Source organism: Carassius carassius, chromosome 28, assembly GCF_963082965.1.
Source record: "Carassius carassius chromosome 28, fCarCar2.1, whole genome shotgun sequence".
In the NCBI taxonomy this organism is placed as follows: domain Eukaryota; kingdom Metazoa; phylum Chordata; class Actinopteri; order Cypriniformes; family Cyprinidae; genus Carassius; species Carassius carassius.
The window spans coordinates 18,637,012-18,664,761 of NC_081782.1; the positions used below are offsets into that span (position 1 = coordinate 18,637,012).

Below are 27,750 nucleotides of genomic sequence, written 5' to 3' on the forward strand. Positions count from 1 at the left end.
AAACTGCAAAATAGAGATTATGTTGTTTCCTTCATGCACCTGCCTGTCTACCTTGATGATAAAGACATTTTTAGAAAATTGGAGGGATGGGGAGTTAATCCCATTTCAAAATTAAAAAGAAGATGCTACCCAGGCACTGAAATAGAGGATGGGACAAGGTTTTTAAAAGTGAGATTCCCCAAGGAGGTGGCATCATTGCCCTACAGCACAAAGCTGGAAACAGCAGAAGGGCCGCAGTACTTTAGGGTGATGCACAGCCACCAGGTGAAGACCTGTAAGCTGTGCATGAGCCCGGATAATCTGCTTAAAGAATGCCCTGAATTTAAGTGTCACAAGTGCGAGGACAGGGGACATTTCGCAAGGGATTGCAATGCGGTCAGATGCCCGGAGTGTCAAAAGATTTTAAACAAGTGTGAGTGTTGGATGGAGGGAGAGGAAGGAGGTCTGGAGCATCGGGTGGACGGACAGGTGCATGAAGGAAACACTGAAGAGGAAGGAGATATTGATGAAGGACAAGGGGATGTAGGATTATCACAAAAGGAAACAGAAGGAGGAACAGGCAACCAAGAGGAAGAAGAAGAAGGAAAAAAGAATGATATGGATGAGGAACAAACAGCAGAACAGAATACCCAATGGACAGAAATGGAAATATCGGACAGTTTTAAAAATCTTTTGGATAATGTGGAGAGTGATGGACAAAAAATGTATGATCAAAACAAAGAAATGGACATTGAAGAAGAAACAAGGATGGACAACATGGGAAAAGACAGAGGGGAGAGAGGACAAAGTAGAAGAAGAACATTAAAGGTAAAACCAAATGTGGAAAATGCAAGAAAAAAGTTAATGACAAGGGGCCGAGTAAAAAGTGTAAACAGATATGAAGTATTAAGAGGGCTGGAGGGAGAAGATGGAAAATAATGGTTTTTATGTATTTATTTTTATTTATTTTAATGGTTTTAAGTTGTGTTACTTTTAATGCAAGGGGATTGATGGACATGGGTAAATTTGAAAAGGTGAAAGAAATGTGTAAAGGAGAGGATGTGATTTTATTACAAGAAACTAACTGGAGGGAAGAGTACATGACTGAAATAAGGAAAAGGTGGAGTGGAGAGATTTTATATAACAATGGTGATGGGAGGCATGGAAGAGGAGTTGCGATTTTAATAAAAGAAAACTGTGGGGTATCATGTAAAACAATATATAATGACGTAGATGGGAAATGTATTGCGGTTGAAATCGAGTATGAGGAGAAAAAAGTTATTGTAGTTAATTTTCATGCACCGACTGTAGAGAATGAAAAGAAGGAATATTTTAATGTATTAAGAGATTTGTTAAAAAAGCATAAAGAAGTTATTATGATGGGTGATTTTAATACCGTTTTCAGTAAATTAGAAATGGGTGAGGGAATGGTTTTTAAAAATGATAAAGGAAGAAAAGAACTGAAATTATTAATGGAAGAAAATAATATGATTGATGTATGGAGAGAAAGAAATGAAAAAAAGAAAGAATATTCAAGCAGGCAATTAGTAGGGAATTTTATGTGTAAGACAAGGATTGATTTTATTTTGTGTACAAGGAACATTGAAGGATTTATCGGTAACATTAAATATGAAGAATCAAGCTTAAGTGACCATAAACCAATTTTTTTGCAAGTAGACTGGAGTTCAGTGAAAAGAGGGCCGGGTGTATGGGTTTTAAATGTAGAGGTTTTGAAGAATGAGGAGTATGTTTTAAGTATTAAAGAAATTATTGAAAAAGAAAAGGAGAATGAAATGTACAGTGAAGATAAAAGGATATGGTGGGAAAATGTTAAATATTTAGTTAAAAAATTCACAATAAAGTATTGCAAATTAATACAGATATGTAAGAGAAAGAAGGAGAGAGAAATAAGAGAAAAATTGGAAAAGGAATTAAATGAGAATGGGAAAGATATACAAAAAAATAAAAGAATTGGAAGGAATATTAAAAGAAATGGAAGAGAAAAAATATGAAGGAGCAAGACTAAGAAGTAAAGCTAAATATACTGTGGAGGGAGAAAAATGTACAAAGTTTTTCTTTGATCTAGAAAAAATAAGAGGGAAAGCTGGAATGATTAAAGAAATAAGAGGAAAAAATGGTGTAGTGGTGGAAACAAATGAGGAAATATTAAAATAAGTAAAAGCATATTATGAGAACCTGTTTAGTACTGAGGGGTTGAAGGAAGAAGAGAAATTGGAGTTACTTAAGCAAATAAAAACAACAGTAGGAGAAGTAGACAAAAAAGAGTGTGATGAAGAGATAAGAGAAGAAGAGATAAAAAGAGCAATAAGTGAATTAAACAAAAATAAAAGTCCAGGTATAGATGGTTTGGGGAGTGAATTTTATATTGGTTGTAAAGATTTTTTAACCAGTATTTTAAAAGAAGTATATGAAGAGATCTTTAAAAAAGAGGAAATGAATCAGAGAATGGGGATGGGATTATTAAAGTTGATATATAAAAGGAAAGGAGATAAAGTAGACTTAAAAAATTATAGACCAATTCCAATGTTGAATACAGATCTGAAAATTTTAACAAAAGTTTGAGCCAACAGATTGAAAGAGGTAATGCCAACCATAATTGAAACAAATCAAGTGTATGGAGTTAAAGGGAAAGATATAGCGGACACAACTTTAAGTATAATAGATGGGATAAGATATATGAAAGAAAAAAACTAAAAAGGATATGTTATTAGTTTGGATTTCGAAAAGGCTTTTGATGGAGTGGAGCATGAATATTTATTTGGAATTTTAAGAAGGTACGGGTTTGGGGAAAATTTTATCAAGTGGATTACAATTTTATATAGGGGAGCAATAAAAAGAATACAGTATAATGTTTTTTTAACTGAATGTTTTAAAATTACTAGATCAATAAGACAAGGATGTCCATTATCAGCGCTTTTATATTCTTTAGTTGCAGAACCATTGGGATTAGCTATTAAAATAGACGAAGACATAAGAGGGATAAACATTGAAGGAAGTGGGGGAAATGAAAAAAATATTTCAATATGCAGATGACACGACAATAATAGTTAAAGATATAGAGAGTGTTAATAAAGTAATGGAGGTAGTACAGATGTTTTGTAGGGGATCAGGAGGTAAGATAAATGACGAAAAAACTATATATATGAGATTTGGAGGAGTGACTGTTTTAACAGAGTATTTTCATTTTAAAGAAACAAAAGAAATAAGGATTTTAGGTGTTCTAATGGGAAAAGAAGAAAGGAATGTTAAAGAAAAAATGTGGGAAAAAATAGTAGGAGGTATTGAAAGAAGGTTAAATTTTTTGAAATTGAGGACATTAAGTTTAAAAGGGAAGGTTTTAATTTTAAATGTGTTAATGGTGTCAAAGTTGTGGTATGTTTTATATGTGACTGCTATGCCAATGTGGGTGGAGAAAAGGTTGGAAAAATGTTTTTTAGATTTTTTATGGAATAGTAAACCGTCAAGAAATGCATATAGTACATTAAAAGGAGAAGTAGGGAAAGGAGGGATGGGATTAATTGATGTTGAAAAGAGAAAAAATAGATTAAGAATTAAAATAGTAAAAAAAAGATCTAGATGATGGTCACAAAACTGCATGGAAAAAGACAATGGAATATTTTTTAAACAAATGTGGGGATTTTAACATGGGGGATGGGATTTTATGGATGAAAACAAAGAATTGGATGACAGAGTGCTTACCAGAGTTTTATAGGGAAATGTTTAGTGCCTGGGGAAAATTTTTAGATAGACTTGAGTATGATCCACATGGGAGAGAAAACATTTTAAATCAACCTCTGTTTTTAAACCAAAACATTTTAAAACAAGACAAAGGAATTTTTTTAAAGAAATGGATGGAAGTGGGGATAACAAGAGTGAGAGATGTTTTGTATGAATTTAAAGAAGGGTTTTTACCAACACAATTTATTGTAGATGCAATGGAGGAAGCAAAAGAGGATTACAGTGAACAAGTAATAAAAAATAAATATGAAATCATTAAAAATGCAATACCTAAAGAGTGGATAAAAAGAATAGAAAGTATGGAAGGAGAGCCAAAAGTGAAATGTATTCATGTGAAATTAGGGGAAAAACTGTATGATTTTAAGGAATGTACTGTGAAAATGATTTATTGTGCTTTTAGAGATTATGTTTTTAAAGAGCCGATTGCAAATGGTTACTGGGTGCAGAAATTCAAATATTTAAAAAAAGAGTGTATATGGAGAAACATGACGGGGAAATGTGTGGAAACAAAATTGGAATGTTTGGAGTATTTTATAAGGCATAAAGTGGTTCCCTTTCATAGGTCACTTCGATGCTGCGGTGACGTCACCACGTATGGGGAACACCTTCGGTGTGACGAATGTCTGAAGCCCTATACCATCCCGCCAATCATATTGGCCAAATAGCGCGTGGCACCGCCCAGCATGCGTAGGCATATATATACCTGGTGCCGCGCGCCATTTACCTCAGATTTCATTCCTTCAGTACGAAGCGAATCTTCTGTGCCCTATTATCTCGCGTTCTCAGCGATCATCTACGAGCAGTATACTCCTCTCCGCGGACGCGATGAGTCAACGAAAGGTAGGAGCCGTATGATGGGTTATCACGAGGAGGCACTTATGAGAGGTTCGTTGCAGCCTCTCTACAGGTTCTCTCCTTGATAGCCTATGGCTACAGTAAAATATGCATACACTTCCCCTGTGCACTAACGCCATTAGGAAGTATCCGCGCTCTGGAGTGTATTTCTTAAGTCGCCTCGCGTCTAACCCCCACCGTTTCGCTTCTGCGGTCGCCGAGGCCCCGCACGAGGTGTTGGTTAGGGCCGATATGTGCGGCTTGAATATGAATACAGTGATGCACTGGAGTTCCATGTGCTCGCTCTCCCCCACTCGAGCGCGTTAATCAACAGTTTTTGCTCTTCAAATGGTGGATTACGGCTCACACAGCCGCCGCGTTTTCGCTAGCGGCTTGGCCCGATGTTATCTTGTTGGATTAAATCCTGCCGTGGATACGCTTCAGGATTATACACAACGAAACGCAGCGAGTTTGATGCATGCGTTTCCTTCATGTTCTCTAACATTGACTGTCTCGCAGCAAAGGCACCTCGAGCGTCATTGAACGGAGCTATCATTCGCGCGCCCCCTCAGACACTCTGCACAATCCAGCCTTCAGAGTTTGAGGGACGGCGCGGAGGCTAGCAAAGATGGCCAGTGTATGACGGCTCGCACAGCTGCCGCGTTCTCGCTAGCAGCGTGGCCCAATGTTTATCTTGTTGGATTACATCCTGCCGTGGATACGCTTCAGGATTATACACAACGAAACGCAGCGAGTTTGATGCATGCGTTTTCCTTCATGTTCTCTAACATTGACTGTCTCGCAGCAAAGGCACCTCGAGCGTCATTGAACTGAGCTCTCATTCGCGCGCCCCCTCAGACACTCTGCACAATCCAGCCTTCAGAGTTTGAGGGACGGCGCGGAGGCTGGCAAAGATGGCCAGTGTATGACGGCTCACACAGCTGCCGCGTTCTCGCTAGCAGCGTGGCCCAATGTTTATCGTGTTGGATTAAATCCTGCCGTGGATACGCTTCAGGATTATACACAACAAAAAAAAAAAAAAAAAAAAAAAAAAAAACCGCTAATATTGTTTCGGGCCGCGTGGGAACGCTTGCCCGGCATTTCTCAATGGGTGTTACGCACAATTTGTCACGGATACACCATTCAGTTTCGGAAAGGCCCGCCCCCTTTCCGCGGAATTCTCTCCACGGTGATGAAACCGATGGACATGGCGGTGCTGAGACAGGAAATGTTAGCTCTACTGAGCAAAGGGGCTATAGAAGAAGTACACCCCTCTCAGATGGAGTCAGGGTTTTACAGCCGTTATTTTGTGGTACCAAAAAAGGACGGCGGATTACGACCCATTCTGGATTTACGCCGTCTAAATCTTGCACTCAGGTCGAGCAAATTCAAGATGTTGACGGTAAAATCTATTTTGTCTCAGATTCAACCAAACGACTGGTTTGTCACGATCGATCTGAAGGATGCTTATTTTCATATTCAGATCATCGAGAGACACCGGAAGTTCCTCAGATTCGCTTTGGAGGGCAAAGCGTATCAGTACCGCGTTCTTCCCTTTGGCTTAGCGCTAGCTCCCCGTACATTCTCAAAATGCATGGACGCAGCTCTGGCCCCGTTGCGGCTCCGGGGCGTCTGTGTGTTAAACTATCTGGACGACTGGCTGGTGTTAGCGCAATCTCAGACTCAAGCACACTCTCATCGAGATATTGTGCTAAATCATTTACACAGCCTGGGTTTACGCACAAACTTCCAGAAAAGTGTATTAATCCCCTCTCAACGGATTACCTTTCTGGGAGTAGATTTGGACTCTCGCGCGATGACAGCAAAGCTTTCTGTCCCGCGCGCTCAGTCGATTACGTCATGCGTTCAGCACTTCAGGGCGGGTCACACAGTGACAGTGAGACTGTGCCTCAGACTACTAGGTCTAATGGCGGCGGCGCTTCCCGTGATTCATCTGGGTTTGCTTTACATGCGCCCGTTTCAGTGGTGGACGAAACGACAGAATATTTCACCCCGTTGTTCTCCGCATCGAACGATCTCGGTGACGCGGAGGTGTGTGATGTCGTTAAAACAATGGACATCAGCCGAATTTCTCCTCACCGGGGTTCGGCTGGGAATTTGTGCTTCCCGAGAGACTGTCACGACAGACGCGTCTTTGACCGGGTGGGGAGCTGTTTGTCAGGGGCGCCCAGCCCACAGAGTGTGGACAGCGGCACAACGCAGCTGGCACATAAACAAATTGGAATTACTGGCGGTTTTTCTGGCTCTCCAGTATTTTTCGAGTCTACTGACCGGCCGTCATGTGCTTCTCAGAACGGACAACACTGCGGTCGTGGCTTATCTGAACCATCAGGGAGGATTACGTTCTCGCCCTCTGTGCAGACTGGCGAGGCGGATTCTTCTTTGGTCTCACGACAAATTTCTGTCGATCCGGGCTGTTCACATCCCCGGACGACTGAACTTCGGAGCGGATTTATTATCCAGGCAGACTCTGGAACAAGGGGAATGGAGATTACACCCCCAAACGGTGAATCACCTATGGCATATTTTCGGGGAAGCGGAAGTGGATTTATTCGCGTCGAGCACGACTACGCATTGCCCGCTATGGTTCTCCCTAAGCCCTCCATCACCCCTGGGTCTGGATGCGCTAGCTCACAGCTGGCCCAGGACCAGCTTGTATGCGTTTCCTCCGATTCGGCTGGTCCCAGCGGTATTATGCAGAATACGGCGGGACAGAGTGGGACAGCTGTTGCTGGTGGCTCCGCGATGGCACACACAGCCGTGGTTTGCGGATCTCATCAATCTGTTAGCGGGCTCTCCGGTGGAGATTCCCCTCAGACGGGATTTATTATCGCAAGCACAGGGACGGATCTGGCATCCCAGGCCAGATCTGTGGAACCTGTGGGCGTGGCCTCTGAGCGGAGTGAGTTGATATGTCCCGGTCTTTCTGCTGAAACTACCGAGACTATACTGAACTCTAGAGCAGTTTCTACGAGACGCTTATATGCTTTCAAGTGGAAACTGTTTATGACATGGTGTGAAACTCATGATGTGGATCCAGTTTACTGCCCTGTGGCTTCAGTACTGGAGTTTCTTCAAGACCGTTTTTCGGAGGGATTGACACCAGCCACCCTGAAGGTTTATGTGGCAGCTATCTCAGCTCACCATGAGCATATAGGTGGTGTTTCAGTGGGTCGTCATCCACTGGTTTCTCGCTTTATACAGGGTGCGCGACGGTTGAGGCCTTTCCGCCCTGTGCGAGTTCCTTCATGGGATTTATCCATTGTGTTACTGGGTTTGTCAGGGCATCCGTTTGAGCCCCTGGAAACTGTATCGGATAAGCTCCTGTCTCTGAAGACACTTCTTCTCATGGCTTTATCCTCCCTTAAAAGAGTTGGGGATTTACAGGCTCTCTCTGTCTCACCCTCGTGCATGGAGTTTGCACCAGGCTCTGTGAAAGTGTTGTTGCGACCTAGGCCTAATTATGTTCCTAAGGTCGCGTCTAATCCTTTTCATTTTCAGCAGGTGGTCCTGGAGGCCTTTTCTCCTGCTGCGACAGAGTCTGGAGATCTAAGTCTTTGCCCTGTGAGGGCGTTGAAGACTTATGTGGATCGCACTGCCCCATGGCGTGAGTCTGACCAGCTGTTTGTCTGTTTTGGACATAAGAATAAGGGCCATGCAGTTACGAAACAGCGCATGTCCCATTGGCTGGTGGAGGCTATTTCCTTGGCCTATGAGGCGCGCGGGCTCGCTTCGCCCTTAGGAGTAAAAGGTCATTCCACGAGAACAGTGGCTTCTTCTCAAGCCTTTCTCAGTGGATCTTCTATGGATGATATCTGTGCTGCGGCAGGCTGGTCCTCACCGAGCACTTTTATCAGGTCTTACAGTCTGGATGTGAGGATGGCTCCTGGCTCCCGGGTTCTCTCCGCTTGAGCAGATGCTTCCTTGGATCCAAGCTATCAGGTACGTCAGGCGTGATGGTATAGCGTTCCCATACGTGGTGACGTCACCGCAGCATCGAAGTGACCTATGAAAGGGAACATCTCGGTTACGTATGTAACCTTGGTTCCCTGAATAGGGAACGAGATGCTGCGGTTCTGGCCGTGCCGTACCTTGATAGCTTTCTTCTCTTCTCGTCATGAAATCTGAGGTAAATGGCGCGCGGCACCAGGTATATATATGCCTACGCATGCTGGGCCACGCGCTATTTGGCCAATATGATTGGCGGGATGGTATAGGGCTTCAGACATTCGTCACACCGAAGGTGTTCCCCATACGTGGTGACGTCACCGCAGCATCTCGTTCCCTATTCAGGGAACCAAGGTTACATACGTAACCGAGATGTTTTTTCTGATGTTATTTTAAATAAAATAGGAATGGAAGAAAATGCTCTGTGTAAAGTGTGCCAGGAAGAGGAAGAGGGGATTTTACATATGTTTTTACATTGTAGAGAGCTAGAGGACTTTTTAAGGAAATGTAAATGTTTAATTAAAGATGACTGAGGAGTGGGATGAAAATGGAATGGAATGGAACAGAGTTGTGATGTTTGTTTGGGAAAAAAAGTGTCAAAACAAAAGTTTCATTAATCTGTGTGTAATGCTAATGAAAAGTGCAATATGGGACAGAAGAAATGTGGCTAAAAAGGAAAAAATTGTGTTGGATGTTTGGAGGGTGTTTAAAAGAAAAACAGAATTATATATTGAAAGACTGTATGTGTACTTTAATGGTGTAAATATGTTAGACTCTTTTTATGATGTTTTTACCCCAAAAGTTTATTGTGTTTTAAATGATTTAATGTGGAAGCTGCCAGGAAGTGAAGGAGATTTTTAAATTATCTATGTAAAGGAAAGATGTGTAATGTAGAGTTATGTAAAAACAATTGTCTGTATTTTCTATTGATTGTGTTTAATCTATTGTATTTTATTGATTTGAAATTTCTTAATAAAAAAAAAAAAAAAAAAAAATCAAAGCGCTTGTCTTATAAACAGGAGATCCTGGGTTCGATTCCCAGCGGTGCCTTTTAGCAGGTGGCTCTGCTCTGTGGGTTCTTTCTTGAAAAGGAAGCCCTTACAGATCCTCCACTTTTCCAACCACATACCAATTGCAGAGAGACCCACATTTCTTGTCCTTCCCGCTCCCCAAATGCCTGAACTCAATTCAACGGACTGGCACAAGCCAGGAAAAAAAAGCTCCACACATTGGATTATTAGTCTGCGGTTTGAGGCCATATGACGTTTTTGGGTTTGGGTCAAAACAGATTGGTGACTTCTGGCCTTTCGTTTTATCATTAAATTGCACGCTTATGCCCTCGGGCAACAGAAAGTTGTGAAAAATCTCATAAGCTGACCAGGCCGTGGACCTGGTGCCGTGGCTTCGTTGGTTAAAGCGCATGTCTCGTAAACAGGAGATCCTCGGTTCAAATCCCAGTGGTGCCTTTAGCATCCCTTGTGTGCCTCAAGCATGTGCTTTTCTGAGATCGGACTGCAAACAGGGATAGCAAAGGCAGCAGGCAATTCCATTTCCAAATCAGATCCTGATAATGCTGATGCTCTTTTGAACAGGTCAACAGATGCTGACAGGCTCTGTGGCACAATAGATAGCAAACTGGACTTCTAGAATGCCAGATGAGGGCATTCAAAGGTTAACTAATGGCACTTGGCCAACAATCCCAGAGGCTAGCTGGCCACCCCGAATCAGTTGTCAAAAAATACATTTTGGGCTGTGCAGAGCCTGGCCGTTGGCCTCTTATCTTGATGCTTTAGTCCTCTAAGTGCCGCTCCCTGGGAGAGTGTGTGCTGGTTGGCGCCGTGGCTTAGTTGGTTAAAGCTTGGGTCGTAAATAGGACATACTGAATTCAAATCTCAGCACTGTCTTTGCTGGTAGTCAAACACACCTTGGGTTGCGTGGTTTTGCTTTGCGCAATCAGGCGGTACAGAGGAGCGTCAGAGCAGCATGCGATTTCATTTGCCAACCACCCCTTAGCTGCTGCCGAAGAATTCTGACCCAAGTCAACAATAAAGCAGGGCGCCGTTGCTTAGCTGGTCAAAGTGCTTGTCTTGTAAACAGGAGATCCTGGGTTCAATAACCAGCGGTGCCTTTTAACAGGTGGCTCTGCTCTGTGGGTTCTTTCTTGGAAAGGAAGCCCTTACAGATCCTCCACTTTTCAAACCACATACCAATTGCAGAGAGACCAACATATCTTGTCCTTCCTCCTCCCCAAATGAATGAACTCAATTCAACGGACTGGCACAAGCCAGGAAAAAAAAGCTCCACACATGGCTGTGTGGTGCAATGGATAGCGCATTGGACTTCTAGACTGCCAGATGTGGCCATTCAAAGGTTGTGGGTTCGAGTCCCACCAGAGTCGTTACATTTGGCATTCTGTTAATGGCGCTTGGCCACCAAACACATATGTTCTCTGGCTACCCCTCCAGAGTTATCAAACTCTAAGGCTCACTTTCTTACTGGGTACATTCAAGTTGGTGCTGTGGCTTAGTTGGTTAAAGCGCCTGTTTAGTAAACAGGAGATCCTGGGTTCGAATCCCAGCGGTGCCTTTGCTGGTGATCAAGTGCCACCTTCCACGCATTGCTGAGAGTCATCTCAGCAATGCAGCATGGCTCAGCTGGTCAAAGAGCTTGCCTTGCAAACACGTGATCCTTGGTTTAGGACTGCTGCAAGCCTGGAAGGAGCTACTACATGTAGCGCATTGGACTATTAGTCTGCGGTTTGAGGCAATATTAAATTTGTGGGTTTGAGTCAAAACAGATTGTTGACTTCTGGCCTTTTGTTTATCATTAAATTGCACGCTTATGCCCTCGGGCAACAGAAAGTTGTGAAAAATCTCATAAGCTGACCAGCCCTTGGACCTTTGTCCTCACCGCTGGATGTTTTGATCAACTTACTCACCCTCCCAGTGCTCTGCTTGCTGCTGTGGCTTAGTTGGTTAAAGCGTCTGTCTCGTTAATAGGAGATCCTGGGTTCAAATCCCAGCGGTGCCTTTAGCATCCCTTGTGTACCTCAAGCATGTGCTTTTCTGAGATCGGACTGCAAACAGGGATAGCAAAGGCAGCAGGCAATTCCATTTCCAAATCAGATCCTGATAATGCTGATGCTCTTTTGAACAGGTCAACAGTTGCTGACAGGCTCTGTGGCACAATAGATAGCAAACTGGACTTCTAGACTGCCAGATGAGTCCATTCAAAGGTTAACTAATGGCACTTTGCCAACAAACCCATAGTCTAGCTGGCCACCCCGAATCAGTTGTCAAAAAAAACATTTTGGGTTGTGCAATCAGGCTGTACAGAGGAGCGTCAGAGCAGCATGCGATTTCATTTGTCAACCACCCCTCAGCTGCTGCTGAAGAATTCTGACCCAAGTCAACAATTCAGCAAGGCGCCGTGGCTTAGCTGGTCAAAGCACTTGTTTTGTAAACAGGAGATCCTGGGTTCGATTCCCAGCGGTGCCTTTTAACAGGTGGCTCTGCTCTGTGGGTTCTTTCTCGGAAAGGAAGCCCTTACAGATCCTCCAATTTTCCAACCACATACCAATTGCAGAGAGACCCACATATCTTGTCCTTCCCGCTCCCCAAATGCCTGAACTCAATTCAACGGACTGGCACAAGCCAGGAAAAAAAAGCTCCACACATGGCTCTGTGGCGCAATGGATAGCGCATTGGACTTCTAGACTGCCAGATGAGGCCATTCAAAGGTTGTGGGTTCGAGTCCCACCAGAGTTGTTACTTTTGCCATTCTGTTAATGGCGCTTGGCCAACAAACACATATGCTCTCTGGCCACCCCTCCAGAGTTATAAAACAAGTTATATGCAAGTTGGTGCTGTGGCTTAATTGGTTAAAGCGCCTGTCTAGTAAACAGGAGATCCTGGGTTCGAATGCCAACAGTGCCTTTGCTGGTGATCAAGTGCCGCCTTGGGCTGTGAGGTTTTGCTCTCTGTAAAAAGGGGGTGCAGAGGAGTGCTACAGCAGCATGCAATTTAATTTGCGAACCACCCCTCAGATGCTGCCGAAGAATGCTGCCCAGAGTCATCTCAGCAATGCAGCATGGCTGAGCTGGTCAAAGAGCTTGCCTTGCAAACACGTGATCCTTGGTTTAGGACTGCTGCAAGCCTGGAAGGAGCTACTGCATGTGGCGCAGAGTGTAGCGCATTGGACTATTAATCTGCTGTTTGAGGCCATATGAAGTTTGTGGGTTTTAGTCAAAACAGATTGGTGACTTCTTGCCTTTCGTTTATCATTAAATTGCACGCTTATGCCCTCGGGCAACAGAAAGTTGTGAAAAATCTCATAAGCTGACCAGCCCGTGGACCTTTGTCCTCACTGCTGGATATTTTGATAAACTTACTCACTATCGCAGTGAAGTGAGTGTGAAAAAAAAAAGTGAAGTGACATTCAGCCAAGTATGGTGACCCATACTCAGAATTTGTGCTCTGCATTTAACCCATCCGAAATGCACACACACAGAGCAGTGAACACACACACACACTGTGAGCACACACCCGGAGCAGTGGGCAGCCATTTATGCTGCGGCGCCCGGGGAGCAGTTGGGGGTTCGATGCCTTGCTCAAGGTCATGGCACCTAAGTCATGGTATTGAGGGTGCTCGGCTTGGTGCCGTGGCTTAGTTGGTTAAAGCGTCTGTCTCGTAAACAGGAGATCCTGGATTCAAATCCCAGCGGTGCCTTCAGTATCCCTTGTGTGCCTCAAGCATGTGCTTTTCTGAGATCGGACTGCAAACAGGGATAGCAAAGGCAGCAGGCAATTCCATTTCCAAATCAGATCCTGATAATGCATATGCTCTTTTGAACAGGTCAACAGTTGCTGACAGGCTCTGTGGCACAATAGATAGCAAACTGGACTTCTAGACTGCCAGATGAGGGCATTCAAAGGTTAACTAATGGCACTTGGCCAACAATCCCAGAGGCTAGCTGGCCACCCCGAATCAGTTGTCAAAAAAAACATTTTGAGCTGTGCAGAGCCTGGCCTTTGGCCTCTTATCTGGATGCTTTAATCCTCTAAGTGCCGCTCCCTGGGAGAGTGTATGCAGGTTGGCGCCGTGGCTTAGTTGGTTAAAGCTTGTGTCGTAAATAGGACATACTGAATTTAAATCCCAGCACTGTCTTTGCTGGTAATCAAACACCACCTTGGGTTGTGTGGTTTTGCTTTGCGCAATCAGGCGGTACAGAGGAGCATCAGAGCAGCATGCGATTTCATTTGTCAACCACCCCTCAGCTGCTGCCGAAGAATTCTGACGCAAGTCAACAATACAGCAAGGCGCCGTGGCTTAGCTGGTCAAAGCGCTTGTCTTGTAAACAGGAGATCCTGGGTTCGATTCCCAGCGGTGCCTTTTAACAGGTGGCTCTGCTCTGTGGGTTCTTTCTTGGAAAGGAAGCCCTTACAGATCCTCCACTTTTCCAACCACATACCAATTGCAGAGAGACCCACATATCTTGTCCTTCCCGCTCCCCAAATGCCTGAACTCAATTCAACGGACTGGCACAAGCCAGGAAAAAGAAGCTCCACACATGGCTCTGTGGCGCAATGGATAGCGCATTCGACTTCTAGACTGCCAGATGAGGCCATTCAAAGGTTGTGGGTTCGAGTCCCACCAGAGTCATTAAATTGCACGCTTATGCCCTCGGGCAACAGAAAGTTGTGAAAAATCTCATAAGCTGACCAGCCTGTGGACCTTTGTCCTCACTGCTGGATATTTTGATAAACTTACTCACTATCTGAGTGCTCTGCTTGGTGCTGTGGCTTAGTTGGTTAAAGCGTCTGTTTCGTAAACGGGTGATCCTGGATTCAAATCCCAGCGGTGCCTTCAGTATCCCTTGTGTGCCTCAAGCATGTGCTTTTCTGAGATCGGACTGCAAACAGGGATAGCAAAGGCAGCAAGCAATTCCACTTCCAAATCAGATCCTGATAATGCTGATGCTCTTTTGAACAGGTCAACAGTTGCTGACAGGCTCTGTGGCACAATAGATAGCAAACTGGACTTCTAGACTGCAAGATGAGGGCATTCAAAGGTTAACTAATGGCACTTGGCCAACAATCCCAGAGGCTAGCTGGCCACCCCAAATCAGTTGTCAAAAAAAAACATTTTGGGCTGTGCAGAGCCTGGCCGTTGGCCTCTTATCTGGATGCTTTAATCCTCTAAGTGCCTCTCCCTGGGAGAGTGTGTGCAGGTTGGCGCCGTGGCTTAGTTGGTTAAAGCTTGTGTCGTAAATAGGACATACTGAATTCAAATCCCAGCACTGTCTTTGCTGGTAATCAAACACCACCTTGGGTTGTGTTGTTTTGCTTTGCGCAATCAGGCGGTACAGAGGAGTGTCAGAGCAGCATGCGATTTCATTTGTCAACCACCCCTCAGCTGCTGCCGAAGAATTCTGACTCAAGTCAACAACGCAGCAAGGCACCGTGGCTTAGCTGGTCAAAGCGCTTGTCTTGTAAACAGGAGATCCTGGGTTCGATTCCCAGCAGTGCCTTTTAACAGGTGGCTCTGTGGGTTCTTTCTTGGAAAGGAAGCCCTTACAGATCCTCCACTTTTCCAACCACATACCAATTACAGAGAGACCCACATATCTTGTCCTTCCCGCTCCCGAAATGCCTGAACTCAATTCAGGAAAAAAAAGCTTTATGTGGCGCAATGGATAGCGCATTGGACTTCTAGACTCCCAGATGAGGCCATTCAAAGGTTGTGGGTTCGAGTCCCACCAGAGTCGTTACTTTTGACATTCTATTAATGGCGCTTGACAAACAAACACATATGCTCACTGGCCACCCCTCCAGTTATAAAACTCTTAGTCTCACTTTCTTATTGGGTACATGCAAGTTGGTGCTGTGGCTTAGTTGGTTAAAGCGCCTGTCTAGTAAACAGGAGATCCTGGGTTCGAATCCCAGCGGTGCCTTTGCTGGTGATCAAGTGCCGCCTTGGGCTGTGAGGTTTTGCTCTCTGCAAAAAGTGGGTGCAGAGGAGTGCTAGAGCAGCATGCAATTTAATTTGCGAACCACCCCTCAGATGCTGCCGAAGAATGCTGCCCAGAGTCATCTCAGCAATGCAGCATGGCTCAGCTGGTCAAAGAGCTTGCCTTGCAAACACGTGATCCTTGGTTTAGGACTGCTGCAAGCCTGGAAGGAGCTACTGCATGTGGCGCAGAGGTTAGTGCATTGGACTATTAGTCTGCGGTTTGACGCCATATGAAGTTTGTGGGTTTGAGTCAAAACAGATTGGGGACTTCTGGCCTTTTGTTTATCATTAAATTGCACGCTTATGCCCTCGGGCAACAGAAAGTTGTGAAAAATCTCATAAGCTGACCAGCCCGTGGACCTTTGTCCTCACTGCTGGATATTTTGATAAACTTACTCACCATCTGAGTGCTCTGCTTGGTGCTGTGGCTTAGTTGGTTAAAGCGTCTGTTTCGTAAACGGGTGATCCTGGATTCAAATACCAGCGGTGCCTTCAGTATCCCTTGTGTGCCTCAAGCATGTGCTTTTCTGAGATCGGACTGCAAACAGGGATAGCAAAGGCAGCAGGCAATTCCATTTCCAAATCAGATCCTGATAATGCTGATGCTCTTTTGAACAGGTCAACAGTTGCTGACAGGCTCTGTGGCACAATAGATAGCAAACTGGACTTCTAGACTGCCAGATGAGGGCATTCAAAGGTTAATTAATGGCACTTGGCCAACAATCCCAGAGGCTAGCTGGCCACCCCAAATCAGTTGTCGAAAAAAACATTTTGGGCTGTGCAGAGCCTGGCCGTTGGTCTCTTATCTGGATGCTTTAATCCTCTAAGTGCCGCTCCCTGGGAGAGTGTGTGCAGGTTGGCGCCGTGGCTTAGTTGGTTAAGGCTTGTGTCGTAAATAGGACATACTGAATTTAAATCCCAGCACTGTCTTTGCTGGTAATCAAACACCACCTTGGGTTGTGTGGTTTTGCTTTGCGCAATCAGGCGGTACAGAGGACCGTCAGAGCAGCATTGCGATTTCATTTGTCAACCACCCCTCAGCTGCTGCCGAAGAATTCTGACCCAAGTGAAAGATACAGCAAGGCGCCGTGGCTTAGCTGGTCAAAGCGCTTGTCTTGTAAACAGGAGATCCTGGGTTCGATTCCCAGCGGTGCCTTTTAACAGGTGGCTCTGCTCTGTGGGTTCTCTCTTGGAAAGGAAGCCCTTACAGATCCTCCACTTTTCCAACCACATACCAATTGCAGAGAGACCCACATATCTTGTCCTTCCCGCTCCCGAAATGCCTGAACTCAATTCAACGGACTGGCACAAGCCAGGAAAAAAAAGCTCCACACATGGCTCTGTGGCGCAATGGATAGCGCATTAGACTTCTAGACTGCCAGATGAGGCCATTCAAAGGTTGTGGGTTCGATTCCCACCAGAATTGTTACTTTTGGCATTCTGTTATTGGCGCTTGGCCAACAAACACATATTCTCTCTGGCCACCCCTCCAGAGTTATGAAACTCTAAGTCTCACTTTCTTACTGGGTACATGTAAGTTGGTGCTGTGGCTTAGTTGGTTAAAGCGCCTGTCTAGTAAACAGGAGATCCTGGGTTCGAATCCCAGCGGTGCCTTTGCTGGTGATCAAGTGCCGCCTTGGGCTGTGAGGTTTTGCTCTCTGCAAAAAGTGGGTGCAGAGGAGTGCTAGAGCAGCATGCAATTTAATTTGCGAACCACCCCTCAGATGCTAACGAAGAATGCTGCCCAGAGTCATCTCAGCAATGCAGCATGGCTCAGCTGGTCAAAGAGCTTGCCTTGCAAACACGTGATCCTTGGTTTAGGACTGCTGCAAGCCTGGAAGGAGCTACTGGATGTGGCGCAGAGGTTAGTGCATTGGACTATTAGTCTGCGGTTTGACGCCATATGAAGTTTGTGGGTTTGAGTCAAAACAGATTGGGGACTTCTGGCCTTTTGTTTATCATTAAATTGCACGCTTATGCCCTCGGGCAACAGAAAGTTGTGAAAAATCTCATAAGCTGACCAGCCCGTGGACCTTTGTCCTCACTGCTGGATATTTTGATAAACTTACTCACCATCTGAGTGCTCTGCTTGGTGCTGTGGCTTAGTTGGTTAAAGCGTCTGTTTCGTAAACGGGTGATCCTGGATTCTAAAATACCAGTGGTGCCTTCAGTATCCCTTGTGTGCCTCAAGCATGTGCTTTTCTGAGATCGGACTGCAAACAGGGATAGCAAAGGCAGCAGGCAATTCCATTTCCAAATCAGATCCTGATAATGCTGATGCTCTTTTGAACAGGTCAACAGTTGCTGACAGGCTCTGTGGCACAATAGTTAGCAAACTGGACTTCTAGACTGCCAGATGAGGGCATTCAAAGGTTAATTAATGGCACTTGGCCAACAATCCCAGAGGCTAGCTGGCCACCCCAAATCAGTTGTCAAAAAAAACATTTTGGGCTGTGCAGAGCCTGGCCGTTGGTCTCTTATCTGGATGCTTTAATCCTCTAAGTGCCGCTCCCTGGGAGAGTGTGTGCAGGTTGGCGCCGTGGCTTAGTTGGTTAAAGCTTGTGTCGTAAATAGGACATACTGAATTTAAATCCCAGCACTGTCTTTGCTGGTAATCAAACACCACCTTGGGTTGTGTGGTTTTGCTTTGCGCAATCAGGCGGTACAGAGGACCGTCAGAGCAGCATTGCGATTTCATTTGTCAACCACCCCTCAGCTGCTGCCGAAGAATTCTGACCCAAGTGAAAGATACAGCAAGGCGCCGTGGCTTAGCTGGTCAAAGCGCTTGTCTTGTAAACAGGAGATCCTGGGTTCGATTCCCAGCGGTGCCTTTTAACAGGTGGCTCTGCTCTGTGGGTTCTCTCTTGGAAAGGAAGCCCTTACAGATCCTCCACTTTTCCAACCACATACCAATTGCAGAGAGACCCACATATCTTGTCCTTCCCGCTCCCGAAATGCCTGAACTCAATTCAACGGACTGGCACAAGCCAGGAAAAAAAAGCTCCACACATGGCTCTGTGGCGCAATGGATAGCGCATTAGACTTCTAGACTGCCAGATGAGGCCATTCAAAGGTTGTGGGTTCGATTCCCACCAGAATTGTTACTTTTGGCATTCTGTTATTGGCGCTTGGCCAACAAACACATATTCTCTCTGGCCACCCCTCCAGAGTTATGAAACTCTAAGTCTCACTTTCTTACTGGGTACATGCAAGTTGGTGCTGTGGCTTAGTTGGTTAAAGCGCCTGTCTAGTAAACAGGAGATCCTGAGTTTGAATCCCAGCGGTGCCTTTCCTGGTGATCAAGTGCCGCCTTGGGCTGTGATGTTTTGCTCTCTGTAAAAAGGGGGTGCAGAGGAGTGCTAGAGCAGCATGCAATTTAATTTGCTAAACACCCCTCAGATGCTGCCGAAGAATGCTGCCCAGAGTCATCTCAGCAATGCAGCATGGCTCAGCTGGTCAAAGAGCTTGCCTTGCAAACACGTGATCCTTGGTTTAGGACTGCTGCAAGCCTGGAAGGAGCTACTGCATGTGGCGCAGAGTGTAGCGCATTGGACTATTTGTCTGCGCTTTGACGCCATATGAAAGTTTGTGGGTTTGAGTCAAAACAGATTGGTGACTTCTGGCCTTTCGTTTATCATTAAAATGCACGCTTATGCCCTCGGGCAACAGAAAGTTGTGAAAAATATCATAAGCTGACCAGCCCGTGGACCTTTGTCCTCACTGCTGGATATTTTGATAAACTTACTCACCATCTGAGTGCTCTGCTTGGTGCTGTGGCTTATTTGGTTAAAGCGTCTGTCTCGTAAACAGGAGATCCTGGGTTCAAATCCCAGCGGTACCTTCAGCATCCCTTGTGTTCCTCAAGCATGTGCTTTTCTGAGATCGGACTGCAAACAGGCATAGCAAAGGCAGCAGGCAATTCCATTTCCAAATCAGATCCTGATAATGCATATGCTCTTTTGAACAGGTCAACAGTTGCTGACAGGCTCTGTGGCACAATAGATAGCAAACTGGACTTCTAGACTGCCAGATGAGGGCATTCAAAGGTTAACTAATGGCACTTGGCCAACAATCCCAGAGGCTAGCTGGCCACCCCGAATCAGTTGTCAAAAAAAACATTTTGGGCTGTGCAGAGCCTGGCCGTTGGCCTCTTATCTGGATGCTTTAATCCTCTAAGTGCCTCTCCCTGGGAGAGTGTGTGCAGGTTGGAGCCATGGCTTAGTCGGTTAAAGCTTGTGTCGTAAATAGGACATACTGAATTTAAATCCCAGCACTGTCTTTGCTGGTAATCAAACACCACCTTGGGTTGTGTGGTTTTGCTTTGCGCAATCAGGCGGTACAGAGGAGTGTCAGAGCAGCATGCGATTTCATTTGTCAACCACCCCTCAGATGCTGCCGAAGAATGCTGCCCAGAGTCATCTCAGCAGTGCAGCATGGCTGAGCTGGTCAAAGAGCTTGCCTTGCAAACACGTGATCCTTGGTTTAGGACTGCTGCAAGCCTGGAAGGAGCTACTGCATGTGGCGCAGAGTGTAGCGCATTGGACTATTAATCTGCTGTTTGAGGCCATATGAAGTTTGTGGGTTTTAGTCAAAACAGATTGGTGACTTCTTGCCTTTCGTTTATCATTAAATTGCACGCTTATGCCCTCGGGCAACAGAAAGTTGTGAAAAATCTCATAAGCTGACCAGCCCGTGGACCTTTGTCCTCACTGCTGGATATTTTGATAAACTTACTCACTATCGCAGTGAAGTGAGTGTGAAAAAAAAAAGTGAAGTGACATTCAGCCAAGTATGGTGACCCATACTCAGAATTTGTGCTCTGCATTTAACCCATCCGAAATGCACACACACAGAGCAGTGAACACACACACACACTGTGAGCACACACCCGGAGCAGTGGGCAGCCATTTATGCTGCGGCGCCCGGGGAGCAGTTGGGGGTTCGATGCCTTGCTCAAGGTCATGGCACCTAAGTCATGGTATTGAGGGTGCTCGGCTTGGTGCCGTGGCTTAGTTGGTTAAAGCGTCTGTCTCGTAAACAGGAGATCCTGGATTCAAATCCCAGCGGTGCCTTCAGTATCCCTTGTGTGCCTCAAGCATGTGCTTTTCTGAGATCGGACTGCAAACAGGGATAGCAAAGGCAGCAGGCAATTCCATTTCCAAATCAGATCCTGATAATGCATATGCTCTTTTGAACAGGTCAACAGTTGCTGACAGGCTCTGTGGCACAATAGATAGCAAACTGGACTTCTAGACTGCCAGATGAGGGCATTCAAAGGTTAACTAATGGCACTTGGCCAAATATCCCAGAGGCTAGCTGGCCACCCCGAATCAGTTGTCAAAAAAAACATTTTGAGCTGTGCAGAGCCTGGCCTTTGGCCTCTTATCTGGATGCTTTAATCCTCTAAGTGCCGCTCCCTGGGAGAGTGTATGCAGGTTGGCGCCGTGGCTTAGTTGGTTAAAGCTTGTGTCGTAAATAGGACATACTGAATTTAAATCCCAGCACTGTCTTTGCTGGTAATCAAACACCACCTTGGGTTGTGTGGTTTTGCTTTGCGCAATCAGGCGGTACAGAGGAGCATCAGAGCAGCATGCGATTTCATTTGTCAACCACCCCTCAGCTGCTGCCGAAGAATTCTGACGCAAGTCAACAATACAGCAAGGCGCCGTGGCTTAGCTGGTCAAAGCGCTTGTCTTGTAAACAGGAGATCCTGGGTTCGATTCCCAGCGGTGCCTTTTAACAGGTGGCTCTGCTCTGTGGGTTCTTTCTTGGAAAGGAAGCCCTTACAGATCCTCCACTTTTCCAATCACATACCAATTGCAGAGAGACCCACATATCTTGTCCTTCCCGCTCCCCAAATGCCTGAACTCAATTCAACGGACTGGCACAAGCCAGGAAAAAGAAGCTCCACACATGGCTCTGTGGCGCAATGGATAGCGCATTCGACTTCTAGACTGCCAGATGAGGCCATTCAAAGGTTGTGGGTTCGAGTCCCACCAGAGTCATTAAATTGCACGCTTATGCCCTCGGGCAACAGAAAGTTGTGAAAAATCTCATAAGCTGACCAGCCTGTGGACCTTTGTCCTCACTGCTGGATATTTTGATAAACTTACTCACTATCTGAGTGCTCTGCTTGGTGCTGTGGCTTAGTTGGTTAAAGCGTCTGTTTCGTAAACGGGTGATCCTGGATTCAAATCCCAGCGGTGCCTTCAGTATCCCTTGTGTGCCTCAAGCATGTGCTTTTCTGAGATCGGACTGCAAACAGGGATAGCAAAGGCAGCAAGCAATTCCACTTCCAAATCAGATCCTGATAATGCTGATGCTCTTTTGAACAGGTCAACAGTTGCTGACAGGCTCTGTGGCACAATAGATAGCAAACTGGACTTCTAGACTGCAAGATGAGGGCATTCAAAGGTTAACTAATGGCACTTGGCCAACAATCCCAGAGGCTAGCTGGCCACCCCAAATCAGTTGTCAAAAAAAAACATTTTGGGCTGTGCAGAGCCTGGCCGTTGGCCTCTTATCTGGATGCTTTAATCCTCTAAGTGCCTCTCCCTGGGAGAGTGTGTGCAGGTTGGCGCCGTGGCTTAGTTGGTTAAAGCTTGTGTCGTAAATAGGACATACTGAATTCAAATCCCAGCACTGTCTTTGCTGGTAATCAAACACCACCTTGGGTTGTGTTGTTTTGCTTTGCGCAATCAGGCGGTACAGAGGAGTGTCAGAGCAGCGTGCGATTTCATTTGTCAACCACCCCTCAGCTGCTGCCGAAGAATTCTGACTCAAGTCAACAACGCAGCAAGGCACCGTGGCTTAGCTGGTCAAAGCGCTTGTCTTGTAAACAGGAGATCCTGGGTTCGATTCCCAGCAGTGCCTTTTAACAGGTGGCTCTGTGGGTTCTTTCTTGGAAAGGAAGCCCTTACAGATCCTCCACTTTTCCAACCACATACCAATTACAGAGAGACCCACATATCTTGTCCTTCCCGCTCCCGAAATGCCTGAACTCAATTCAGGAAAAAAAAGCTTTATGTGGCGCAATGGATAGAGCAATTGGACTTCTAGACTCCCAGATGAGGCCATTCAAAGGTTGTGGGTTCGAGTCCCACCAGAGTCGTTACTTTTGACATTCTATTAATGGCGCTTGACAAACAAACACATATGCTCACTGGCCACCCCTCCACTTATAAAACTCTAAGTCTCACTTTCTTATTGGGTACATGCAAGTTGGTGCTGTGGCTTAGTTGGTTAAAGCGCCTGTCTAGTAAACAGGAGATCCTGGGTTCGAATCCCAGCGGTGCCTTTGCTGGTGATCAAGTGCTGCCTTGGGCTGTGAGGTTTTGCTCTCTGTAAAAAGGGGGTGCAGAAGAGTGCTAGAGCAGCATGCAATTTAATTTGCGAACCACCCCTCAGATGCTGCCGAAGAATGTTGCCCAGAGTCATCTCAGCAATGCAGCATGGCTCAGCTGGTCAAAGAGCTTGCCTTGCAAACACGTGATCCTTGGTTTAGGACTGCTGCAAGCCTGGAAGGAGCTACTGCATGTGGCGCAGAGTGTAGTGCATTGGACTATTAGTCTGCGGTTTGACGCCATATGAAGTTTGTGGGTTTGAGTCAAAACAGATTGGTGACTTCTGGCCTTTTGTTAATCATTAAATTGCACGCTTATGCCCTCGGGCAACAGAAAATTGTGAAAAATCTCATAAGCTGACCAGCCCGTGGACCTTTGTCCTCACTGCTGGATATTTTGATAAACTTACTCACCATCTGAGTGCTCTGCTTGGTGCTGTGGCTTAGTTGATTAAAGCGTCTGTTTCGTAAACGGGTGATCCTGGATTCAAATCTCAGCGGTGCCTTCAGTATCCCTTGTGTGCCTCAAGCATGTGCTTTTCTGAGATCGGACTGCAAACAGGGATAGCAAAGGCAGCAGGCAATTCCATTTCCAAATCAGATCCTGATAATGCTGATGCTCTTTTGAACAGGTCAACAGTTGCTGACAGGCTCTGTGGCACAATAGATAGCAAACTGGACTTCTAGACTGCCAGATGAGGGCATTCAAAGGTTAACTAATGGCACTTGGCCAACAATCCCAGAGGCTAGCTGGCCACCCCAAATCAGTTGTCAAAAAAAACATTTTGGGCTGTGCAGAGCCTGGCCGTTGGCCTCTTATCTGGATGCTTTAATCCTCTAAGTGCCGCTCCCTGGGAGAGTGTGTGCAGGTTGGCGCCGTGGCTTAGTTGGTTAAAGCTTGTTTCGTAAATAGGACATACTGAATTCAAATCCCAGCACTGTCTTTGCTGTTAATCAAACACCACCTTGGGTTGTGTGGTTTTGCTTTGCGCAATCAGGCGGTACAGAGGAGTGTCAGAGCAGCATGCGATTTCATTTGTCAACCACCCCTCATCTGCTGCCAAAGAATTCTGACTCAAGTCAACAACGCAGCAAGGCGCCGTGGCTTAGCTGGTCAAAGCGCTTGTCTTGTAAACAGGAGATCCTGGGTTCGATTCCCAGCGGTGCCTTTTAACAGGTGGCTCTGCTCTGTGGGTTCTCTCTTGGAAAGGAAGCCCTTACAGATCCTCCACTTTTCCAACCACATACCAATTGCAGAGAGACCCACATATCTTGTCCTTCCCGCTCCCGAAATGCCTGAACTCAATTCAACGGACTGGCACAAGCCAGGAAAAAAAAGCTCCACACATGGCTCTGTGGCGCAATGGATAGCGCATTAGACTTCTAGACTGTCAGATGAGGCCATTCAAAGGTTGTGGGTTCGATTCCCACCAGAATTGTTACTTTTGGCATTCTGTTATTGGCGCTTGGCCAACAAACACATATTCTCTCTGGCCACCCCTCCAGAGTTATGAAACTCTAAGTCTCACTTTCTTACTGGGTACATGCAAGTTGGTGCTGTGGCTTAGTTGGTTAAAGCGCCTGTCTACTAAACAGGAGATCCTGGGTTCGAATCCCAGCGGTGCCTTTGCTGGTGATCAAGTGCCGCCTTGGGCTGTGAGGTTTTGCTCTCTGCAAAAAGTGGGTGCAGAGGAGTGCTAGAGCAGCATGCAATTTAATTTGCGAACCACCCCTCAGATGCTGCCGAAGAATGCTGCCCAGAGTCATCTCAGCAATGCAGCATGGCTCAGCTGGTCAAAGAGCTTGCCTTGCAAACACGTGATCCTTGGTTTAGGACTGCTGCAAGCCTGGAAGGAGCTACTGCATGTGGCGCAGAGGTTAGTGCATTGGACTATTAGTCTGCGGTTTGACGCCATATGAAGTTTGTGGGTTTGAGTCAAAACAGATTGGGGACTTCTGGCCTTTTGTTTATCATTAAATTGCACGCTTATGCCCTCGGGCAACAGAAAGTTGTGAAAAATCTCATAAGCTGACCAGCCCGTGGACCTTTGTCCTCACTGCTGGATATTTTGATAAACTTACTCACCATCTGAGTGCTCTGCTTGGTGCTGTGGCTTAGTTGGTTAAAGCGTCTGTTTCGTAAACGGGTGATCCTGGATTCTAAAATACCAGCGGTGCCTTCAGTATCCCTTGTGTGCCTCAAGCATGTGCTTTTCTGAGATCGGACTGCAAACAGGGATAGCAAAGGCAGCAGGCAATTCCATTTCCAAATCAGATCCTGATAATGCTGATGCTCTTTTGAACAGGTCAACAGTTGCTGACAGGCTCTGTGGCACAATAGATAGCAAACTGGACTTCTAGACTGCCAGATGAGGGCATTCAAAGGTTAATTAATGGCACTTGGCCAACAATCCCAGAGGCTAGCTGGCCACCCCAAATCAGTTGTCAAAAAAAACATTTTGGGCTGTGCAGAGCCTGGCCGTTGGTCTCTTATCTGGATGCTTTAATCCTCTAAGTGTCGCTCCCTGGGAGAGTGTGTGCAGGTTGGCGCCGTGGCTTAGTTGGTTAAAGCTTGTGTCGTAAATAGGACATACTGAATTTAAATCCCAGCACTGTCTTTGCTGGTAATCAAACACCACCTTCGGTTGTGTTAGGTTTTGCTTTGCGCAATCAGGCGGTACAGAGGACCGTCAGAGCAGCATTGCGATTTCATTTGTCAACCACCCCTCAGCTGCTGCCGAAGAATTCTGACCCAAGTGAAAGATACAGCAAGGCGCCGTGGCTTAGCTGGTCAAAGCGCTTGTCTTGTAAACAGGAGATCCTGGGTTCGATTCCCAGCGGTGCCTTTTAACAGGTGGCTCTGCTCTGTGGGTTCTCTCTTGGAAAGGAAGCCCTTACAGATCCTCCACTTTTCCAACCACATACCAATTGCAGAGAGACCCACATATCTTGTCCTTCCCGCTCCCGAAATGCCTGAACTCAATTCAACGGACTGGCACAAGCCAGGAAAAAAAAGCTCCACACATGGCTCTGTGGCGCAATGGATAGCGCATTAGACTTCTAGACTGCCAGATGAGGCCATTCAAAGGTTGTGGGTTCGATTCCCACCAGAATTGTTACTTTTGGCATTCTGTTATTGGCGCTTGGCCAACAAACACATATTCTCTCTGGCCACCCCTCCAGAGTTATGAAACTCTAAGTCTCACTTTCTTACTGGGTACATGCAATTTGGTGCTGTGGCTTAGTTGGTTAAAGCGCCTGTCTAGTAAACAGGAGATCCTGAGTTTGAATCCCAGCGGTGCCTTTCCTGGTGATCAAGTGCCGCCTTGGGCTGTGATGTTTTGCTCTCTGTAAAAAGGGGGTGCAGAGGAGTGCTAGAGCAGCATGCAATTTAATTTGCTAAACACCCCTCAGATGCTGCCGAAGAATGCTGCCCAGAGTCATCTCAGCAATGCAGCATGGCTCAGCTGGTCAAAGAGCTTGCCTTGCAAACACGTGATCCTTGGTTTAGGACTGCTGCAAGCCTGGAAGGAGCTACTGCATGTGGCGCAGAGTGTAGCGCATTGGACTATTTGTCTGCGCTTTGACGCCATATGAAAGTTTGTGGGTTTGAGTCAAAACAGATTGGTGACTTCTGGCCTTTCGTTTATCATTAAAATGCACGCTTATGCCCTCGGGCAACAGAAAGTTGTGAAAAATATCATAAGCTGACCAGCCCGTGGACCTTTGTCCTCACTGCTGGATATTTTGATAAACTTACTCACCATCTGAGTGCTCTGCTTGGTGCTGTGGCTTATTTGGTTAAAGCGTCTGTCTCGTAAACAGGAGATCCTGGGTTCAAATCCCAGCGTTACCTTCAGCATCCCTTGTGTTCCTCAAGCATGTGCTTTTCTGAGATCGGACTGCAAACAGGCATAGCAAAGGCAGCAGGCAATTCCATTTCCAAATCAGATCCTGATAATGCATATGCTCTTTTGAACAGGTCAACAGTTGCTGACAGGCTCTGTGGCACAATAGATAGCAAACTGGACTTCTAGACTGCCAGATGAGGGCATTCAAAGGTTAACTAATGGCACTTGGCCAACAATCCCAGAGGCTAGCTGGCCACCCCGAATCAGTTGTCAAAAAAAACATTTTGGGCTGTGCAGAGCCTGGCCGTTGGCCTCTTATCTGGATGCTTTAATCCTCTAAGTGCCTCTCCCTGGGAGAGTGTGTGCAGGTTGGAGCCATGGCTTAGTCGGTTAAAGCTTGTGTCGTAAATAGGACATACTGAATTTAAATCCCAGCACTGTCTTTGCTGGTAATCAAACACCACCTTGGGTTGTGTGGTTTTGCTTTGCGCAATCAGGCGGTACAGAGGAGTGTCAGAGCAGCATGCGATTTCATTTGTCAACCACCCCTCAGCTGCTGCCGAAGAATTCTGACGCAAGTCAACAATACAGCAAGGCGCCGTGGCTTAGCTGGTCAAAGCGCTTGTCTTGTAAACAGGAGATCCTGGGTTCGATTCCCAGCGGTGCCTTTTAACAGGTGGCTCTGCTCTGTGGGTTCTTTCTTGGAAAGGAAGCCCTTACAGATCCTCCACTTTTCCAACCACATACCAATTACAGAGAGACCCACATATCTTGTCCTTCCCGCTCCCGAAATGCCTGAACTCAATTCAACGGACTGGCACAAGCCAGGAAAAAAAAGCTTTATGTGGCGCAATGGATAGCGCATTGGACTTCTAGACTCCCAGATGAGGCCATTCAAAGGTTGTGGGTTCGAGTCCCACCAGAGTCGTTACTTTTGACATTCTATTAATGGCGCTTGACAAACAAACACATATGCTCACTGGCCACCCCTCCAGTTATAAAACT

General features: G+C 46.1%; 28 non-coding genes across 28 annotated transcripts; all 28 read left to right on the top strand.

The window, feature by feature from the left end:
• The first annotated feature begins 10,849 nt into the window (after window positions 1-10,849).
• On the top strand, window positions 10,850-10,939 carry trnar-ucu (transfer RNA arginine (anticodon UCU)). Its single transcript is given in 2 exon segments — window positions 10,850-10,886; window positions 10,904-10,939. It is a non-coding gene; the product is annotated as a tRNA-Arg (tRNA).
• A 114-nt stretch (window positions 10,940-11,053) lies between these two features.
• On the top strand, window positions 11,054-11,127 carry trnat-agu (transfer RNA threonine (anticodon AGU)). Its single transcript has one exon. It is a non-coding gene; the product is annotated as a tRNA-Thr (tRNA).
• An 837-nt stretch (window positions 11,128-11,964) lies between these two features.
• Window positions 11,965-12,038, top strand: trnat-ugu (transfer RNA threonine (anticodon UGU)). Its single transcript has one exon. It is a non-coding gene; the product is annotated as a tRNA-Thr (tRNA).
• Window positions 12,039-12,218: 180 nt separating this feature from the next.
• On the top strand, window positions 12,219-12,308 carry trnar-ucu (transfer RNA arginine (anticodon UCU)). Its single transcript is given in 2 exon segments — window positions 12,219-12,255; window positions 12,273-12,308. It is a non-coding gene; the product is annotated as a tRNA-Arg (tRNA).
• A 94-nt stretch (window positions 12,309-12,402) lies between these two features.
• Window positions 12,403-12,476, top strand: trnat-agu (transfer RNA threonine (anticodon AGU)). The gene has a single exon. It is a non-coding gene; the product is annotated as a tRNA-Thr (tRNA).
• A 719-nt stretch (window positions 12,477-13,195) lies between these two features.
• On the top strand, window positions 13,196-13,269 carry trnat-cgu (transfer RNA threonine (anticodon CGU)). The gene has a single exon. It is a non-coding gene; the product is annotated as a tRNA-Thr (tRNA).
• Window positions 13,270-13,858: 589 nt separating this feature from the next.
• On the top strand, window positions 13,859-13,932 carry trnat-ugu (transfer RNA threonine (anticodon UGU)). The gene has a single exon. It is a non-coding gene; the product is annotated as a tRNA-Thr (tRNA).
• Window positions 13,933-14,112: 180 nt separating this feature from the next.
• On the top strand, window positions 14,113-14,202 carry trnar-ucu (transfer RNA arginine (anticodon UCU)). The gene is given in 2 exon segments: window positions 14,113-14,149; window positions 14,167-14,202. It is a non-coding gene; the product is annotated as a tRNA-Arg (tRNA).
• A 130-nt stretch (window positions 14,203-14,332) lies between these two features.
• On the top strand, window positions 14,333-14,406 carry trnat-cgu (transfer RNA threonine (anticodon CGU)). Its single transcript has one exon. It is a non-coding gene; the product is annotated as a tRNA-Thr (tRNA).
• Window positions 14,407-14,996: 590 nt separating this feature from the next.
• On the top strand, window positions 14,997-15,070 carry trnat-ugu (transfer RNA threonine (anticodon UGU)). The gene has a single exon. It is a non-coding gene; the product is annotated as a tRNA-Thr (tRNA).
• Window positions 15,071-15,419: 349 nt separating this feature from the next.
• On the top strand, window positions 15,420-15,493 carry trnat-agu (transfer RNA threonine (anticodon AGU)). Its single transcript has one exon. It is a non-coding gene; the product is annotated as a tRNA-Thr (tRNA).
• A 1,141-nt stretch (window positions 15,494-16,634) lies between these two features.
• On the top strand, window positions 16,635-16,708 carry trnat-ugu (transfer RNA threonine (anticodon UGU)). Its single transcript has one exon. It is a non-coding gene; the product is annotated as a tRNA-Thr (tRNA).
• Window positions 16,709-17,092: 384 nt separating this feature from the next.
• Window positions 17,093-17,166, top strand: trnat-agu (transfer RNA threonine (anticodon AGU)). Its single transcript has one exon. It is a non-coding gene; the product is annotated as a tRNA-Thr (tRNA).
• A 1,143-nt stretch (window positions 17,167-18,309) lies between these two features.
• Window positions 18,310-18,383, top strand: trnat-ugu (transfer RNA threonine (anticodon UGU)). Its single transcript has one exon. It is a non-coding gene; the product is annotated as a tRNA-Thr (tRNA).
• Window positions 18,384-18,767: 384 nt separating this feature from the next.
• On the top strand, window positions 18,768-18,841 carry trnat-agu (transfer RNA threonine (anticodon AGU)). Its single transcript has one exon. It is a non-coding gene; the product is annotated as a tRNA-Thr (tRNA).
• Window positions 18,842-19,319: 478 nt separating this feature from the next.
• On the top strand, window positions 19,320-19,393 carry trnat-cgu (transfer RNA threonine (anticodon CGU)). Its single transcript has one exon. It is a non-coding gene; the product is annotated as a tRNA-Thr (tRNA).
• Window positions 19,394-20,550: 1,157 nt separating this feature from the next.
• Window positions 20,551-20,624, top strand: trnat-cgu (transfer RNA threonine (anticodon CGU)). Its single transcript has one exon. It is a non-coding gene; the product is annotated as a tRNA-Thr (tRNA).
• A 589-nt stretch (window positions 20,625-21,213) lies between these two features.
• trnat-ugu (transfer RNA threonine (anticodon UGU)) lies at window positions 21,214-21,287 on the top strand. The gene has a single exon. It is a non-coding gene; the product is annotated as a tRNA-Thr (tRNA).
• Window positions 21,288-21,467: 180 nt separating this feature from the next.
• trnar-ucu (transfer RNA arginine (anticodon UCU)) lies at window positions 21,468-21,557 on the top strand. Its single transcript is given in 2 exon segments — window positions 21,468-21,504; window positions 21,522-21,557. It is a non-coding gene; the product is annotated as a tRNA-Arg (tRNA).
• Window positions 21,558-21,687: 130 nt separating this feature from the next.
• trnat-cgu (transfer RNA threonine (anticodon CGU)) lies at window positions 21,688-21,761 on the top strand. Its single transcript has one exon. It is a non-coding gene; the product is annotated as a tRNA-Thr (tRNA).
• Window positions 21,762-22,351: 590 nt separating this feature from the next.
• trnat-ugu (transfer RNA threonine (anticodon UGU)) lies at window positions 22,352-22,425 on the top strand. Its single transcript has one exon. It is a non-coding gene; the product is annotated as a tRNA-Thr (tRNA).
• A 350-nt stretch (window positions 22,426-22,775) lies between these two features.
• Window positions 22,776-22,849, top strand: trnat-agu (transfer RNA threonine (anticodon AGU)). Its single transcript has one exon. It is a non-coding gene; the product is annotated as a tRNA-Thr (tRNA).
• Window positions 22,850-23,989: 1,140 nt separating this feature from the next.
• trnat-ugu (transfer RNA threonine (anticodon UGU)) lies at window positions 23,990-24,063 on the top strand. Its single transcript has one exon. It is a non-coding gene; the product is annotated as a tRNA-Thr (tRNA).
• A 384-nt stretch (window positions 24,064-24,447) lies between these two features.
• On the top strand, window positions 24,448-24,521 carry trnas-acu (transfer RNA serine (anticodon ACU)). Its single transcript has one exon. It is a non-coding gene; the product is annotated as a tRNA-Ser (tRNA).
• Window positions 24,522-25,666: 1,145 nt separating this feature from the next.
• On the top strand, window positions 25,667-25,740 carry trnat-ugu (transfer RNA threonine (anticodon UGU)). Its single transcript has one exon. It is a non-coding gene; the product is annotated as a tRNA-Thr (tRNA).
• A 384-nt stretch (window positions 25,741-26,124) lies between these two features.
• Window positions 26,125-26,198, top strand: trnat-agu (transfer RNA threonine (anticodon AGU)). The gene has a single exon. It is a non-coding gene; the product is annotated as a tRNA-Thr (tRNA).
• Window positions 26,199-26,676: 478 nt separating this feature from the next.
• Window positions 26,677-26,750, top strand: trnat-cgu (transfer RNA threonine (anticodon CGU)). Its single transcript has one exon. It is a non-coding gene; the product is annotated as a tRNA-Thr (tRNA).
• A 589-nt stretch (window positions 26,751-27,339) lies between these two features.
• Window positions 27,340-27,413, top strand: trnat-ugu (transfer RNA threonine (anticodon UGU)). Its single transcript has one exon. It is a non-coding gene; the product is annotated as a tRNA-Thr (tRNA).
• Window positions 27,414-27,750: the final 337 nt, after the last annotated feature.